The following is a 17,561-nucleotide window of genomic DNA, read 5'->3' as shown; positions in this document are numbered from 1 at the left end:
GCCATAGAACATCTTATAAAAATTATTCTTCTCACTCCAAATGAAAAATATTAGAGTGAAAGTCAGTAAATAGAGGAATTATACTGTGTTACTCCAATCTTATGTACACCTTCAGATTTTTATTTTGCTTTGTCATAAGAAGGGTGTGTGTTAAAGAATAGCTTCATAATGGTGCAAAAATACAAACTTGTAATCCTGATATTGTACCACTGGTGGGTTCCCGAGGGTACAGCAAGGGTCAGGTCCCCTGGACACACATCAGTTTTCACATCTGTACGTTTTATGAAGTAATGAGGAACTTAACTGTTTTACTCCCCTAACTCTTTATCCCCTGTGTACTCCTTTCTCAACAACGAGTAAGCCTAAGATGGTAACAGAATATGGAATATTCTACTTAGGTAAAATCTATTTATGCAGTCTCAAATATTTCGATGAATATTTGGCAATAGATGAAAAATCACTTGAATTTTTGTTTTGTGTGGCTATATAAACACTGTAATGCTTGATTAACATCATAATGCTTTAACTGAAGGCTATGAAACCTAACCTGTTTGCTCACTACACATTTAGAAACATTTTTTTCTTATAGGACAAATTTGTCTCCTACTATGCTGTGCCCCACCCATCACACTTCATAGCTTTGGGTGAGGTAGAGTATAAGTGAGCAGTGGATGTAAAAGAGTGTCTCGTATGTTGGATATATGTCTGTGTCCATTTGCTAGGGCTGCTGTGACAAGGAACCAGAAACTGGGTGGCATAAGCCATAGGAACTGATTGCTTCACTGTCCTGGAGGCCCAGAATTTGAGAGCAAGGTGTTGTCAGGGTTGGCTTCTTCTGAGGCCTCTCTCCTTGGCTTGTGGATGGCCGTCTACTTCCTGTGTCTTCCCTCAGTCTTCCTGACAATGTCTTCTCATTGTCTTTCCTTTGTGTGTGTCTCTGCGTCCCACAGCTCCAAGCCCCTCCGCTACGGGGTTATCACCCTCAGGGCCAGATATCAGACAATTAGACCATCCTTCTGCCCCAGAGCCTGGAAATTATTCGGGCAAGCCAATCCTAATTCTGCCTACCCGGCCTCTCCCATGCATTTCTGCAGAAGTGATGGTAAAGGCTCTTGCCCGCATTTCCTGTTCTTCCTCTGCTTCCTGGTGACCCTGGTGCTCCCTTGTGTGGCTTCCCATGGCCTGAGGATCCCCACTCCTCTCAAGCTGTCTTTTCAAAGGCAGTCATCTCCTGATCTGTTGGTTTCAACATGCATCACATTTTCTATCAATACGCTGCATTTTCAAACACACTCACCCTAGATACAGAAGCGGAGCCCCGCCGGTGCATGGTCCTGAAGCAATACCACCCTCACGCCAGTTTTGCTTTGCCACCATCTCTGATGTTTCCAAACTCTTTTACCTCTTCCTCCAAGGATCTTTACCAGGTCCTTGGAAGGATTTTACTTCTCTCTCTTCTGCCTCTCCACGATGGCTATTACAAAACCAGCTGTGTTGTGCAGTGCTTGGGTATGCTTATGTGGACCCTACTGATGGAAGGTAGGAACTATGTCTTTCCAGACGTGAGGGCCCCGGAGCCAGCAAATGTCCCTGGGATGTAGGAAAGCTATCCACCTCTGTCATACAGCCATTCCTCTTAAGGGCAGAGGCACACAGATCAAGAATTAAAGGATGACAAGGAAAAGGTTTTATCATTATATCTTTGTGAAGTCAGCTCTGTCATGAAATTTTATTTTCCCAGGTCCCTGATCTCATTGGAATATATCTTAGTATTTTCAAATAAATGCAAGAAGCTTTAAGTAACTAGAGAAGACTGTGGTGTGATCTTACTGTCTCCTAGCTCCACGTCAGTTCAAACTCTCTCACCTTGTGCTTATTTGGGATTAGTTGTCACATATGTAGGGTGTAAAATACCATGTATTATATTCCTGGAAGCTTAAATAAGAAAGGAGGAAATGTATATTTGTATTCTGTGCCTACCTTTCAACAGAGAAAGGCAATGTTTAAATCTCCTGCCTGCAGTTACCCATTTAAAGGCTGATTCTGAGAGTCATTTAACCTTAGAGTGAGAAGATCTGTCAGGGTCCTGTGGCCCAAGTGTGGGCAACAGCCAGGGCCTCGAGAGAGAGAGATCAGATGACTTTTTAAATTAATGAGAAATGTGACTGTGTGTGTATAGAGATAAAACCTCTGAGTAAATATTAAAAATAAAAATAAACCAGTGAATTATTTTGCCTATAAAAATGCCAAAGTTTTAGATGCTTACAGATATCCAGATGTTTTGAGATTTGCAGGATCTGATTTTCAGTGGATAAAAACGGAATTTATTTGCATATGATTTAGTTGGTTAACTGTCATCTTATTATTCTAGATATCCTTGGTGATGATAATTGATAATTGGTTGATAAACATGACATTAATAGTTATAATTTAATGAAATGTACGCATATGCAAATTGAAGTATAATAATGTAATATTTTACAAGTAATCTTCCTAAAGAGATGTCCCCTGTAGTGAATTATTATTCATTTCAGTTCTAAGTTAAATTACTTTATAATAGTCTGTGATTCTGATATAGCAAGGGTGCTCTTTTTTAAAAATAGAAAATGGACCAGATGCCGTGGCTCACGCCCTGCAATCCCAGGACTTTGAGAGGTTGAGGCAGGTGGATAACCTGAGGTCAGGAGTTTGAGACCAGCCTGGCATGGTGTAACCCTGTCTCTACTAAATCATCAAAATTAGCGGGGCATGGTGGCCGATGCCTGTAATCTCAGCTACTCAGGAGGCCGAGGTAGGAGAACCGCTTGAACCCAGGAGGGGAGGTTACAGTGAGCCGAGATTGTGCCATTGCACTCTAGCCTGGGCAACAAGAGCAAAACTCCATCTCCAAAAAAATAATAATAATAAAAAATAAAATAAAGTAAAATAAAATAATTAAAAATAAAAATAGAAAATGATCAGAAAAATACTGATTTCTTCCTTTTTCTTCTACTTTCTTTTAAGTCTTTCCTTCCTCCTTCCTTCATTCCCACTCTCCCCTCCTGCTCTTCCTCTTTCTTTATCCTCTTCCATCCTTTCCCATTTCTTCTCATAGGTCTGAAATAAAAGGCTAGGCATCAATGTCCCAAACATCCTGCCAAATATCCGTTAATTTTTTTTTTTTTGAGACAGAGTCTTGCTCTGTTGCCCAGGCTGGAGAGCAGTGGCGCGATCTCAGCTCACTGCAAGCTCCCGCTCCCAGGTTCACGCCATTTGCCTCCTGCCTCAGCCTCCCAAGCAGCTGGGACCACAGGCGCCCAACACCATGCCCGGCTAAGTTTTTGCAAATACACCTTAATTTTAATGAAAATTGAATTGGGATCTACACCAATAAAAGAACAGATAGTCAATATTTGGTTCTTATGAAGAAAAATCGCCTAGTGTTCCAGATTTAGCAAATAAAATTATAGAAAGCCCACTTCAATCAAAATTTCAGATTAAAAAGTTGGTAATTTTTCAGTATATCTAAGTTCCATGCAATATCTAGGACATACTTACATGGAAACATTACTCTTGGTTACCTGAAATTTAAACAGAACTCAGCATTCAGTATTTTATCGGGCAACCCCACATGGCAAAATAATTGATTTGGGAAAGAGGCAGATCCAATTTGGATTGCACAATGCATTGGATTTGCACTTTATTAGTGTGTGATGGCCGCACCTCTCTAAATGTCTCCTCAGCAGTACAGGGATGCTCGCTCATGTATCAAGACGCTGCCCTGAGGTCTGAGGGAGATCACGCTTTTGCATCCTGGACATATAGGAGGTGCCAGGCAGTTCTCCTCCTTTGCATAGAAGCCCTTGGGGATCCTTATGCCCTTCTTTCAGAGAGAAATTTCTCCTCTCTCACAAGTTGAACAGAGCCTGGCAATTGTGCAGGACAGCTAGGCACTGGAACAATTCTGCAGACATTATTTTCAGTTATTTTTCCTTCCATCTTCTGATGGGAGTAAAAACTGTAAATTAAAAACAGGCTGCAGACTCTTGCAGTTAACTGGGCAAAGTTTCATGAACAGAAGATTTAAGGTTTAAAGATGTGCTCTAAATTCTAGTGGGAATTAGTTTTTATTAAGCCCTAGTTTGGTCTCATTTCATTGCTCAGCTTTAAGAGCAAAAAAAAAAAAAAAAAAGAAAAAAAGACAATAAAGGATTTAAACTTAAGTAATTTTCTGCAATTAAAATCTTCTGGAATTTAAAAAAACCCAATTATATTAGGATTTGCCAAATATAAATGCATTTTCCATCAACCCATCCAAGAGGAACTGAATCAACCATCAGATTCTCAAGGAGCTGGTGGTGACTCTGCAGTCAACTGCTTGGGAATCAGGGGTTCTAGGTCTGGTCCTTTGACTGATGGTGGCACAAAAGACTACCTTCTCCCAGGGGTGCTGCATGCTCACAAATCCTCATGGCCCTTTGGTGTCATGAATGTTGGAAAACGAAGAACTCAAAAACAGGGAAAGAGGCAGAGGAATGTGTAGCTCTTTGCAGAGCAGAAGTGATGGTTTTCAGAAAAGCACAGCTGTTCTGGTGGCATCCTTATGCATTGCTGTAGTCAACAGATGCCCATAGTTGGCTGCATATCTGATGGGCTCAGGCCACATCTACAGGGTCTCAGCCTCTAGGAAGGGTCTGCAAAGGGGCAGACTCAAGTTTGGAAATTCCTGCCTCATCCAAATTTGACTGCATTTACTTCCAGGTGTAGAGAAACTTTGCAACACACTGAATAATTTTTTCAAATGTTCATTGTAATAATAATAATAATAATGATAATAGTCACAACAGGACCAGTACCTCCAGGATTTGAGAATGTAGCGTGCACTAACCTCACATGCTTTATATCACTTGCTGATGAGCAAAAAGAGCCCAGTTGTATGAAATGACATCTCAGGCCATGTGGTTAGTGACTGGAAGAGTTGGGGTTTCAGGTCCCTTGTCCATAACCTGGTGCAGCTGGGAAGCCCTAAGATGTGTCCAAATGATGGGCTCTTCCTACTTCAAGTTCAGTTCCCACAACATCCATCCAACAATCCCCTGAAAGTACCAAATTGTTGAATGATGTCACTCAGTTTGATAAATGTTTTATAAATGTAAAATTTTAAATTTCTATGAAAACAGGAAATGTTCTAATACCAGGTGGTCCTCCTCAAGCAGACTCATGCTCCGAAATTAGATGGCTAACAAATGAGGCCAGGGCCATTGGCTTGCCTTCTCCCCAAAGGACTAGTTATCCTCACTCACAAAATGTAGCCTCAGTGTTTACCTCTAATCCCGGGAAGACAGCCAGACAGCTCTTGTGTCTGATATTACTGGGATGCTGGAATGGCACAACAAACAAACAAAACACCCCAATAACAGCAAAACCTTGGAACCTGCTCAAGGCAGGGACAGCAGGTGCCCTTGTTAAGAGCCTGGCTCTGGAGCAGAAGCTGCAGCTTTTGCTCCACTCTACCGTAACCTGTTCTGTGACCTTGCTCACGCCATTGGACCTCTCTGTGCCTGTTTTCACAGCCATGAAACAGCGGTTATAAAAGTATGTACTTGATGGGGTTTTGTGACGATTTAGGAGTGATATACATCAGCACATAGAACATTATCCGACGCACATTGACTTCTGTGTAAGTGTCAGTGATCAGCAGCAGTAAAACGAGTGATAGTAAACTATCTTGAAATGTGTATTTCCAATCCAAAAGGAGATTGCAATAGTGGAAAAAGGGAGAAAACTTAGATGCCAATCAAAAGGGATAGATAAATTATGATGGAGCTTTGTATTATGTTTGTTATAAATGTATGTATTCTTCACTGTTAGGCAACAAAGTAGAGCTTTTCTTGATGTCCGATGGCAGCACAATAGTAAGCTGCACCACTTCTGTGGACATTGCAGATGAACACATAAAACCTCTCCCTCAACCAGATCCTGTACATGACAATGAAGAAACACATACTCAAGTGCTGAAAAATAGATTAGCAAAAAAAGATCAGTACCTTAAGCAAGGATCACAATAGAACAATTTAGCACAATGTTCTTTATCTCCCAGTATTGGTATCCTTGTGGGCAGTATCACAGTCTCACAGTCATGGTAAGAATGTAGATGGTCTGAAAGACAAATAATATTGAGGATCTCAGGAATCAAGGAGAAATGTTATCATGGAATTAGTGGGCCATTTGAGAAAATGCGGTCTGATGTATTCACTAATATGTTATATATTGAAATAATAATAAAATGTATTTTCATATATTTTAAAAAAAGAAGATGCAAATTCCAGATGCAAAATTCTGGTAAGCAGCAGAGCTGAGATTTGAAACCCATTTGGGTGCTTCTAAAGAGCTTATTCTCTGTATTATGGAGCACACATTTTGCCTCTGCTCTTCACAGTCTGAGACCAGGGAGATGCTGGCCCAGGATGCAAAGGCAGGAGAGGTGTCTTCCCGGTACTGGGAAAACTTTCAATAGTGTTAGCTGACTGACACGTGTAGAAAGCATGATTCCACAGATCCCCACTGTGGCTGAAATACCTTCCCTTACCTCTTAGTTACCTCTTAAGGGTAATTTAAGATTAAGCCATTTGGGGTTCTAAAGTTGATATTTTCTGATTATCTTCATTAGCCTTATCAGAGTCAATACCTTGAACTGTAATTTTCATAAAATTTTAATTTCCAGTGGAACATCAATATAAACAAAAACAGCTCCCCATGACCCTCCAAATGAAGTATGGTCCGGATATGAGTAGGAAGTATGGGTATGGTCTGACCCAGCCTTGTTATCTTTGTGTTTTGTTTTGTTTTTAGATTCTAGGTTTCTTTACTTGAAAACTGTAGAAAATAGGACATGATAGTCCTATAGTTCTAATTATTGAGAAAGCTTCAGACTGAAGCCAACTTCCTTCTGCTGGTAGAAAAAAAGAGTCTGTGACTATATCTTTCAGCCTCTTGTATAAATTCAATTTATATACAAACTCAAATTCTTAGCTAGACTGTGGGAATTTTGGCAGTGTTTATTTACAAAGTTAAAGTGACCTAGCCAGTAAAATGCTTTGAAACTGAATATTGTGAAGTACTGTCCGTTGAAGATGAATATTGTTACCATCCATAGTGTAGTGTTGAATTCACTGGATTGACAGCAGGAAGTAGTGCCTGAACTCAGTGCCAGGAGCAAGCCATGTGCAACCCATTTTTATGTTTTAAGTGTTTCCATAATCAGACACAGCTTCAATTAGGAAAGTTGGTATAGGTTTTTCATTTTCATGTGGTGTTTAGTCAAACCAGAAAGCCCTAGGGGAATCAAAGGTTTTATTTATCCTGGAGCCCACTGGGCATCCAAGACCAACTGGACCTTTGAGCTGTTTCTAAATATGGAAGACAGTTCCTGAATCTCTTCTCAGGAGATTGTATATGTGCAAATACTGGGGACTGTTTTTCAGCTGAATCAAGCCTTTGCTCTCCATCAATAGTGTACAGACAAATGTTCTTTCTTCAGTGAAATAAAGTATACATAACGGGTAAATAAAACCAGCGTGCACACAGGACAAAATAATTGTTAAAAAAAGTATTTGAAACCTCAGCCCCAATCTTCCAAATGCTCCCCCATGAACTCTTTGCAACCTGCCATTCATTAGCACTTGGATAACCCTAAATCTATCCACTTGAAAGCCAATCTCAGTCAACTAGAGGACCATGATCCACCTCATTTTCAGGATACCAAGGGGATAGGGTCTGGACTCATATTTAAATGGGAAAAAAGCTACACAATCAGATAAAAAGTAACATTGTCGCCAGTGCCTACAACAGAGATATGTGCTGACCATCATGAGGGAATCATAAGTGGGTCCGTATATTTTGCTGGTGAGAGGGTCAGTGAGGAGTAAGTGTTCTAACCTTGCTGGGTAAGAGGGGTTTTCCTGGCAGACACAGGGGAAGGATGCTCTGTAGGGGAAATAAGCAGACGGTTGAACTATCTATTCAGAGATGATTGCGTAGTTCTCTGTGGCTGGAATACAGGTAGTGCTGAGGGAAATGGCAGAAAATGGAGTGGATAGGTCAACTGAGTCAGCCTCTAGTGGATTCCACTTGGTGTGCCAAACCCAGTAACTGGGCAGCAGCCCCTGGGGGTGAGTTGCCAGTGCTTCCAGAGGCAGCTGGTTGAGGGTGGCCAGAAACAGAGTGCCTCTGGCCTGTTTTCTTCTCATAAGGTGGGCCTTTGTTTTTCCAGGGCAAGTTCCCTGAGAAAAGGTACAATGACAGTACAAAATATATTTTTTTCTATTCCATGGCTCTAATAAGACTAATTTGTTAAAAATTTTAAATGAAAAATAATTTACTTAATAATAAATAATAAATTTTAAATTTTAAATAAAATAATCATTTTGCTGATGTACTGCCTGTGGTTCAAAAACTTTGAGAGAAATTCATCTTTTTATTCTTTTTAGCAATGCAATTTATACATGATTGTCCTTTATTTCTAATGTATGTGATTCATTTGGTGCATGAATAAATACCACTTAATTTCATTCAGTGAAAATTAAATAAAATGTATATGCTATCATGTGGTATGTATTTTTAAGTATAAAAAGAATAAATAATATTTCTAAAATGCTTATCAATTAAAAACAGCTTTAACATGGTTTGGTGGTTAGGAATGCTTTTAGCTGCAAGTAATTAAAAATTTACTTTATAGTGACTTAAACAAACATGGATTCATTTTTAATCCACAACAGGAAATCTGAAGAATAGCAGTGACTACTGTCGCTGGAGCTGCTCAGCAATGCCATCTGGAAGCTGGATTTCTAAACCATTCTTATCACGTTGGCCAATTGTGCTCACACTGATGCCTCACAGTTGTAATGTGATTGCTTTGGATTTTGACATAATTACTGGGCACAAGATGGATAAAAGAGAGAAAAGGCTCAGTTTAAAGCCTATCAGAAGCACCCATGCACTTTTCCTCCATGTTTCTTTGGCCACTCTCAACTGTGAAGTGAATATCTGCTCTAATCTTCTAAAGAGTGGACAGTGACAAAATGACGATGGTAGGAGTTCCAAACAACCTAGTGGCCAATTACCTGATCTTACCAATTCAGGCTAATCTCAGATACAACCGGATTTCTTCAAAAATTTAGAATTGGCCTCTCTCTCTCCTCTGAAAGGTGTCTTCAGGGCTGCTGGTGGAGTATTAAGGCATTGGAGATATTTTTATGGGCACCCTCTGTCTTCTACTATCACCAGCTGAGGTGTAACTCACCTGTGCTGGCCTTGGTTGGCAGTCTGTTTTGGTGTTTTTGGTGACTTCTTTGTCCCTATCATCAGGTCTTCCCAGGGGTCTTGCCATCTCTTCCAATGTCAGAGCTTCTTAGTTCTAGCAGTATCAGCAACTTGTTTGTTTCTTTCAAGATAAGAATATGCTCAAATGCTCTTGTATACTGCCTTAAGGCTACTGGAAACCTGGAGGATGGTTCAACTCCCTCTGTTTCTAGACATACATGGACACCACGACTGCTGTTTCTGCTGCTCATGAAGATGCTCCACAGGTCTCTTTATCATGTTTACAACCTCCTTGATTCACAAGTCTCCTTTGCCTGCTGTCCCCCTATCTTCTCCTTACACACCTGTGACTCTCCACCATCTCAGTGATCTTCCTCCCACTCTCAAGTTTCTCCTCCCTCGGCTTCTTCTTTCTCAAACTTCTCTTCCCTCAAGCTTGTCTTCCCTACAGCTTCTTCTCTCTCAGGCTTCTTCCTCCTGGCCTCCCTCTCTAGGCTCTTCCTTATGTCAATTGGGTTTCAGTCGGGGTGGGGAGGCTGTTTACAGGCGAGACTGTTTATAGGTATTTGAGTTTTAAATAATATCCAGTTTATTAGCTAGTCTGCAGTTTTAAAAGCAGCATTTCTTATTTTTTAGGGCATATTTTACTTTACATATGAATCTAGTCAATTCTGCATTCTTTATTTAATATTCAATTACAGATTGAACCCCTAAAAATGCACCTTCATCTGCAAGCATATGTACTTCTTCAACTTTATCAAACTGAAATTAAAACAATGTTTCTGGTCAACTCACCACACATCCCGAACATGGAAGCCTTAACAGTCAAACAGAAAAATGCTCTCTAGGTTGCAGTGCTACTGAGGCAGGAGAATAGGGCCTGGAGGGAACATCTAGGATGCACGCTGACTTCCTAGAACTAAATCAAGTGAAAGCCCCTCAGCTGTGACAGGAATGTGAATGGCTTTGTAACTTCACTTCATTCTCTCCATTGACAAAGACCACACACACCGAGTAACATCCTCTCCATTTACAATAGGGTGCATTCTGAGTGAATGACTCTGTGACTTCACTTCATTCTCTTTATTTACATAGAATATATGCCAAGTAACCAATAGGAAACCTCTAAAGTATTGAAACCCCAGAAAATTCTGATAGCGAGGTCCTTGAGCCCTTATGCTCAGGCAGGCCCCCACACTGTGGAGTATGCTTTCGTTCTCAGTAAATCCCTGCATTTGCTTTCCTCGCTTTGTTTGTGCGTTTTGTTCAATCCTTTGTTCGAGATGCCAAGAACCTGGACACCTTCTACCAGTAACACTGCTACCAGCCTAGTGCACCTGAGCTTACAATGATAACAAACAATACTGGACTAAGCATTTAAATGCTGTTTATAAACAATTGTATTCAAAAAAAATTGAAAAAATTGCAGTACTATTCTGTGATGTCAGTTTCTATTAAACATTTCAAATTATAACCATGAATTTAAATAACAGGTTTTCTATTATGTCAGTGTTATGGCCACCTTCAGAGGCAGATGGACTCCATCCAAAGTTTGGTTTGGATGTTGAGACTGTTGGTACTACAGACACACACATACACACACACACATACACACACACACACACACCAAGGGAGTATGAAAAAGTCATAATCGAGGTCTCTGGGGAGAGCAGAGCAGGTTTCTCAAGCAGGTCCTACATGGCTCCAGAGTTCCAGGAAAGGAGACTGGCTTGGGTTTTATTGTGGCCAGGGCTGGGGCTGGGATGAAAGTTCTCCCAAGCAGGCGGGCACTTGCATGGTTTTAATCTTGCACTGGTGCGAAAGGAAGGAGCGCACAGGCATCTTATCTTGACCAGATGTGGGGCACAAGGAGAAGAAGAAAGGTTGGGGCTTAATAGATGTCTGCAGCAGTCCAACATCAAAAAATGGAGTGAGACCCAGCAACATGATTAGATTCTCATAAACACTTCACTCACCTTGAATAAGAGAAAAACCACACACGAATGGTAGTATTGATTGGGAATTTACCTGTTAATCAGTGCAACTCAAAAGCACTAATTCTATGGGTTTAATCTGAGTTAGCATCCTATTCTGTCCTATTTCTATACCTTCCCTGGACACACAGACTCTGACACAGTAGAGAGTATTTTACTCTTTTCAGATGGCTGAATCTAAGATTCAGAGTGGGGGTGGGATTGGCTCAATTAACTATTCACCTGCTTTTAATGTAAAATTGTCAAGCTTAAAAATGCAGGTCCTATATTATTTCAAAACTATTACAGAAATAGTAAAAAAAAAAGTTGCTTTTTGGAAACTACCAGATATTATAAGATCATCTTAGACTTAGTCTTATTTCAATAAATAGTGAAAAGTAGTACCCCATGGAGCTCTTATCCCTTTTGGTGGAAATGTTAACATCTCACCCCAGCAGTATTCATGTTCCATTATCTTTTACCTTTCACATATCTGTGCTTATAACACATTTATGTATTTTTTAGTATCAATTTGGGTATCAGTATTTTTGAGTACTTTTTAAAAGGACATTAAAAACAATTTCAAATGATAAAACCATGGACCTCTTAGTTATTTAAGCTTTTGTATAAAAATCCAAATTTTTGTGTTAATTGAAATAAAACCAATTTGTAATTTGAAGACAAGAATAATCTTGACAAAGACAATGCAAGAAACATATAAAAAACATGAAAGAAAATATTACCAAGGCAAATATACACAAAGAATAAAATATAACCGAATTGAAGTCATTCTAGGAATTGAAGTTTGGAATTGACATTCAAAAATCAATCAATCTGATTCAAACATTAAGAGAAAAAGCAGAAAAAAATATAATCTTAAAAAAGGAAAAAAAGGCATTTGATAAAAATCAATATTCATTGTGTATTGCTATGGTTTGGCTGTGTCCCCACCGGAATCTCACCTTGAATTGTAGCTCCCATAATTCCCACATGTCATGGGAGGGACCTGGTGGAAGGTAATTGAATCATGGGGGCAGGTCTTTCCCATGCTATTCTCATTATAGTGAATAAGTCTCACGATATCTGATGGTTTTATAAAGGGAAGTTGCCTGCACATGCTCTCTTACCTGTCACCATGTAAGATATGACTTTGCTCCTCATTTGCCTTCTGCCATGATTGTGAGGCCTCCCCAGCCATGTGGAACTGTGAGTCAGTTAAACCTCTTTTCTTTATAAATTGCACAGTCTCAGGTATGTTTTTATTAGCAGCATAAGAACAGACTAATACATGTGGTAAGGATAAAAACTTGTGACAAATTAAAAACTAAAAAAGAGATATTTTTAACATAAAAAATTTATTCACAAAAATTCTACAGCACACATCATTTTTTTTTTTTTTTTTTTTTTTGAGACGGAGTCTCGCTCTGTCGCCCAGGCTGGAGTGCAGTGGCCGGATCTCAGCTCACTGAAAGCTCTGCCTCCTGGGTTTACGCCATTCTCCTGCCTCAGCCTCCCGAGTAGCTGGGACTACAGGCGACTGCCACCACGCCTGGCTAGTTTTTTGTATGTTTTAGTAGAGACGGGGTTTCACTGTGTTAGCCAGGATGGTCTCGATCTCCTGACCTCGTGATCTGCCCGTCTCGGCCTCCCAAAGTGCTGGGATTAAAGGCTTGAGCCACCGCGCCCGGCCATCATTGTTAAAGGTATAAAAATTTTCCTAAAATTAGGAAACCAAAAATGATACCTAAAATTATCTCTTCTGTCCAACATTGTGTTGAGGTCCATGGCCCAGACAATGAAGCACATCTTTCATCACAGCAGATAATTCCAAAGACTTTTCAAAGTGGCTACACCATGTCATACTTCCTTAAAGATTGTAATAAAACTCCTATTGTTCCAAGTCCTTGTCAACACTTACATTTTCTATCTTTAGATTTAACCATTGTTCCGGCTATATCTGTATCCCATACAATTTTAATTTGCATTTCCTAATGATGAATGAATTTGGGTTTGTGCTAGGAAGTTCATTTTTGAGCTGATCATCTTCTTCATTTGACATGTTAGTTCAGGTCTCCTGCTCATTTTTCTTTTGCTCTCTTTTATTATTGATTCATAGGAGTTAGCTTTATGTTTTAGAAAATTGTTATCATTGCTGGTCATATGGCTTAACAAGAAGAAATTATCCCAGTTGTGGTTTCCTTTTCCATACTCTTTTTGCTGTCTTTTGATGAACAGAAGCTCTTAATTTAATATGGTCAAAATTATTTCTCTTTTCCTATGTATTGATCTTTTCCCCCTGCTTAGCATGTTTTCACCTCACCAAGGTCATGAAGCTAGTTGCCTATGTATTATCTGCAAGTTTATGATTTCATCTTTCACATTTATATCTATAATACTTCTATAATATCTTTTTTTGATGTCATAAGTTACTTTTTTTTAATACAGATATTTATTTGACCACTATCATGTTTCATTTTATTCTTGGGTCTTTGTTTTCTTGTCTGAAAGAATAAGGCAACTCTTGGTAGTATAAACCAAAAATAAAATTTTAAGCCTCCAACCATCTGAATGGATCAGACCCCTCCTCTTGGCCAAGGGCATTCTAAAGTTAACCAGAAAAACTTGTTCAGGCCATGACGGAAAGGGGAAGTTGGGCATGTCTCATTATACCATCCTTCCTTTTGTTACTCAGCCACAGCTGACCAGCATTAAAATCAACACAAAGCTGGAGACTGACAGAACAGACTCTTTAAGTCTGATAAGAAACATTTACAAGCTATTCTCTCTGAAGCTTGCTATCTGAAGGCTTCATCTGCATGATAAAACCTTGACCTCCACAACCCCTTATTGTATTAATTCCAGGTCTTATTTTATTTTAATTTAATTTAATTTTATTTTATTTTTGACAGAGTCTCACTCATCACCCAGGCTGGAGTGCAGTGGTGCAATCTTGGTTCACTACCACCCCTGCATCCTGAGTTTAAGCAATTCTCCTGCCTCAGCCTCCCAAGTAGGTAGGACTACAGGTGTGCACCACCACACCCAGCTAATTTTTATATTTTTAGTAGAGATGGGATTGCATTATATTAGCCAGGCAGGTCTTGAACTCCTGACCTCAAGTGATCCTCCTACCTCGGCCTCCCAAAGTGTTGGAATTACAGGCATGAGCCACCACGCCTGGCCTGATTCCACATCTTTAGATAATAACTCTTTCAATCAATTGTCAATAAGAAAATCTTTGAATCCATCTATGACGTGGAAGCCCTCGTTTCCAGTTTTCCCATGATTCTGGACCAAACAAATGTACATCTTCCATGTATTGATTAATGTCTTCTGTCTCCCTGAAATGTATAAAACCTAGTTGTAACCCAGTCACCTTAGGCACATGTTGTCAGGACCTCCTGAGGCTGTGTCACAGGCATTTCCTTAGCTTTGGCGAAATAAGCTTTCAAACTGATTGAGACTTGTCTCGGATACTTTTTAGTTTACAGTAGGATATATAGGCTTTCCTTGCATTGTCATCTAATTGATTATTTCCTCCTAGACATTTCTAAGGTTTTTGCACTGATACCTGCTTTTAGGTATAAGTTGATTAATTGAGCTTTTAGGTCAATCTTCTAGATATGAGAAGAGTGTGAGAAGGCTGAGTGTTTGCTGAAAGAAAGAAAGTTATCTTGTGAATTGAGGCTATTTTGTGTACTATCAAGCCCACATGTGTAGTTAACATGGATAGAGAAGGGGAGAAAGTGAGAGCTTGGATGAGTAACCCATAGATCATTCCATGAGACGAAGCTTTATCTATTTTTTTCTATCTTGATCAAAACTTTTGCTTTAAATACTATTTCAGAATAACTAGGATGCATCTTACATTACATAAGACAAACAGCTGGTTTAATGCATGGTGAAGCTTCATTCTCCCTCCTACTTCCAACAAATCCACTTATAATTATTCTCTAGGATGTTGCCTGATTATTGTTGTGAGATTGAAAACTACATATGGTTGTGTGGGAAGACCTCATCTCCCATGTTATATCCATGATTTACATTGTGAAGGCAAAGTCAGCCTCACTCAGAATGAGAAAGGCTGATGGCCTTTCTCTTATGCTATAAAGTTAGGGGAGAAAAGATTCACACTCTTTTTTTTTTGAAATGGAGTCTCACTCTGTTGCCCACGTTGGAGTGCAGTGGTGTGATCTCAGCTCACTGCAACCTCCATCTCCTGGGTTCAAGAGATGCTCCTGCCTTGGCATCTCGAGTAGCTGGGACTACAGGGGCCACCACACCCAGTTAATTTTTTTTTTTTTTTTTGTGGAGACAAGGTTTTGCCATGTTGGCCAGGCTGGTTTTGAACTCCTGATCTCAAGCAATCCACCCACCTCACCCTCTCAAAGTGTTGGGATTACAGTCATGAGCCACCATTCCCGGCAGATTCACACTCTTCATAAGATTACAGATGTCATCCTTTTGTGCTTAGTCTGTATGTAAATGTGTGAATGACTTATTACAGAGTCTTTCTCATTCTGGGTTACTGTGTTTTTACTTGACTTTAAAACTAAAAACTCACTTTAGGATGCCAAATCTTTTTAAAGGAGACTCCATGTATGTTGGTGACACCTTAAGAGATGAAGTAAGAAGGAAAAGATGAGCCTGGAAGCTTTTGTGCGAGAACCCGGAAGCTTCATGCCATCCAGCTAATTATTGTTCTCGTGCACATGGTTACTGACTTCCTTTCCTAAACATTTCTTATAACCCGACTACTAGAACTTCTCAAAGTATAGTTTTTATTACACATTTAGGGTTCATTCAACCAAGCAATACTTTGGGAAATAGACTGAGGGAGGGGCTAGAATAAACTGTCTATTCTAAAGGTAATGCCTTGTAAATTCATGTTAAACAGAATAATCATTGTTTGAAACTTTTGTAGGAGATGATTCTCTTAATGGCAGATCTTTAGAGACCCAAATAAAACCAAAAATGTGTTCTTTTGTTTTATGGCCAATAGCAGCACGTCACAGCTTCAAAAAACAACACATATGATCGAGAAAATTCATCCAAAAAAAGTCCCTAAACAGGTAAAGACTTATTTATTGTCAGATACAAGAAATAGCATTACAGGTCCTGAGAGAAGTTCTGGGTCACTGAAGAGTGGGTTATATAATGTATCTAAAAGAAACATTCAGAAACCCTACTATAGTGTACCGCTGCCTCACTTGTGTTGCAGCCTTGAAGGCGGCTACCAGGAGCCCTGCCCACATCTGTTTCACCCTCACTCCAGCCCTCAGGGAGCCTTCTTTCTCATGCTCCGCTCTTATTTTACTGGATCATCCTGTGGCCTCTTTCACAATCCTGGTTCTTTTTCTCAGTGTGCGCCTTATTTTTGTCACTGTGCAGGGGTTTAGCTTTCCTCAGTTTCTTGAGTCAGGTTACCTGCACAGTTAAATAAGTGCTGGGCAGCCCAACAAACACCAAAGAGAAGGATCCTGAAAAGAGAAAAGAGGAGGAATAGATACAAATACCTGGACCTTAACTTTATTTTCATTGCAGTGCATTGAATCACACTGCATTATGTGAACTGATAGGATGCTAGCTTTCACATGTCAAGCTATACTGATATCCTGCCAATTCAAAGAAGAGGTAGATAATAGCTTCTCTACAGAACCAAGCAAACCTTGCCTTTTAAGTAATAATCACTCTGTTACTGAAAAATTACTCAAATCAGATAGGAATTTTACTGTAGACTCTTGTTATTTGCTACAAATTTCTTTTAGTCTCAACTTCACTTGTCTTTCTTTTTCCTAAAAATACTCACTTTCATTTAAAGTATTCATTTGAACTTTTCTACTTTTTGAAAAATGTGTATTCAAATTTCTAACCTGTATTGAGTTACATTATTTTTCAAGATTAATCCAATTCTTGTAAAATTGCTACTTAGTGCCTTTGCTTATCCTTCCAGACCTTTTGAAACAGGTAAGAGTGGGAGATACTAGATTAGTCTTACATGTTTAAATTTTGCCTTTGGTGAAGATAAAAAAAGAAGGCTTTAGAGTCAGACAGACATGAGATAGAGTCCTGGCTTTAAGTACCTGCTATCTGACCTAGGGTGATATTTAAATTGTCTAGGTTTCAGTCTCTTCTTCCATAAAATGGAGGCATGATGCTCATTTTGAGTAGTTCTGCTAAGAATATGAAATAATTTAATGTTCATCAAAGGATACCGCTCATAACCAAACACAATCAACATTCAGTGAATGTTGAACGAATAAATGAGTGCCTGAGTGAATAGAGAAG

Source organism: Trachypithecus francoisi, unplaced genomic scaffold (assembly GCF_009764315.1).
Source record: "Trachypithecus francoisi isolate TF-2019V2 unplaced genomic scaffold, Tfra_2.0 Lachesis_group4, whole genome shotgun sequence".
In the NCBI taxonomy this organism is placed as follows: domain Eukaryota; kingdom Metazoa; phylum Chordata; class Mammalia; order Primates; family Cercopithecidae; genus Trachypithecus; species Trachypithecus francoisi.
Note: the sequence above shows the minus strand (reverse complement) of the source record.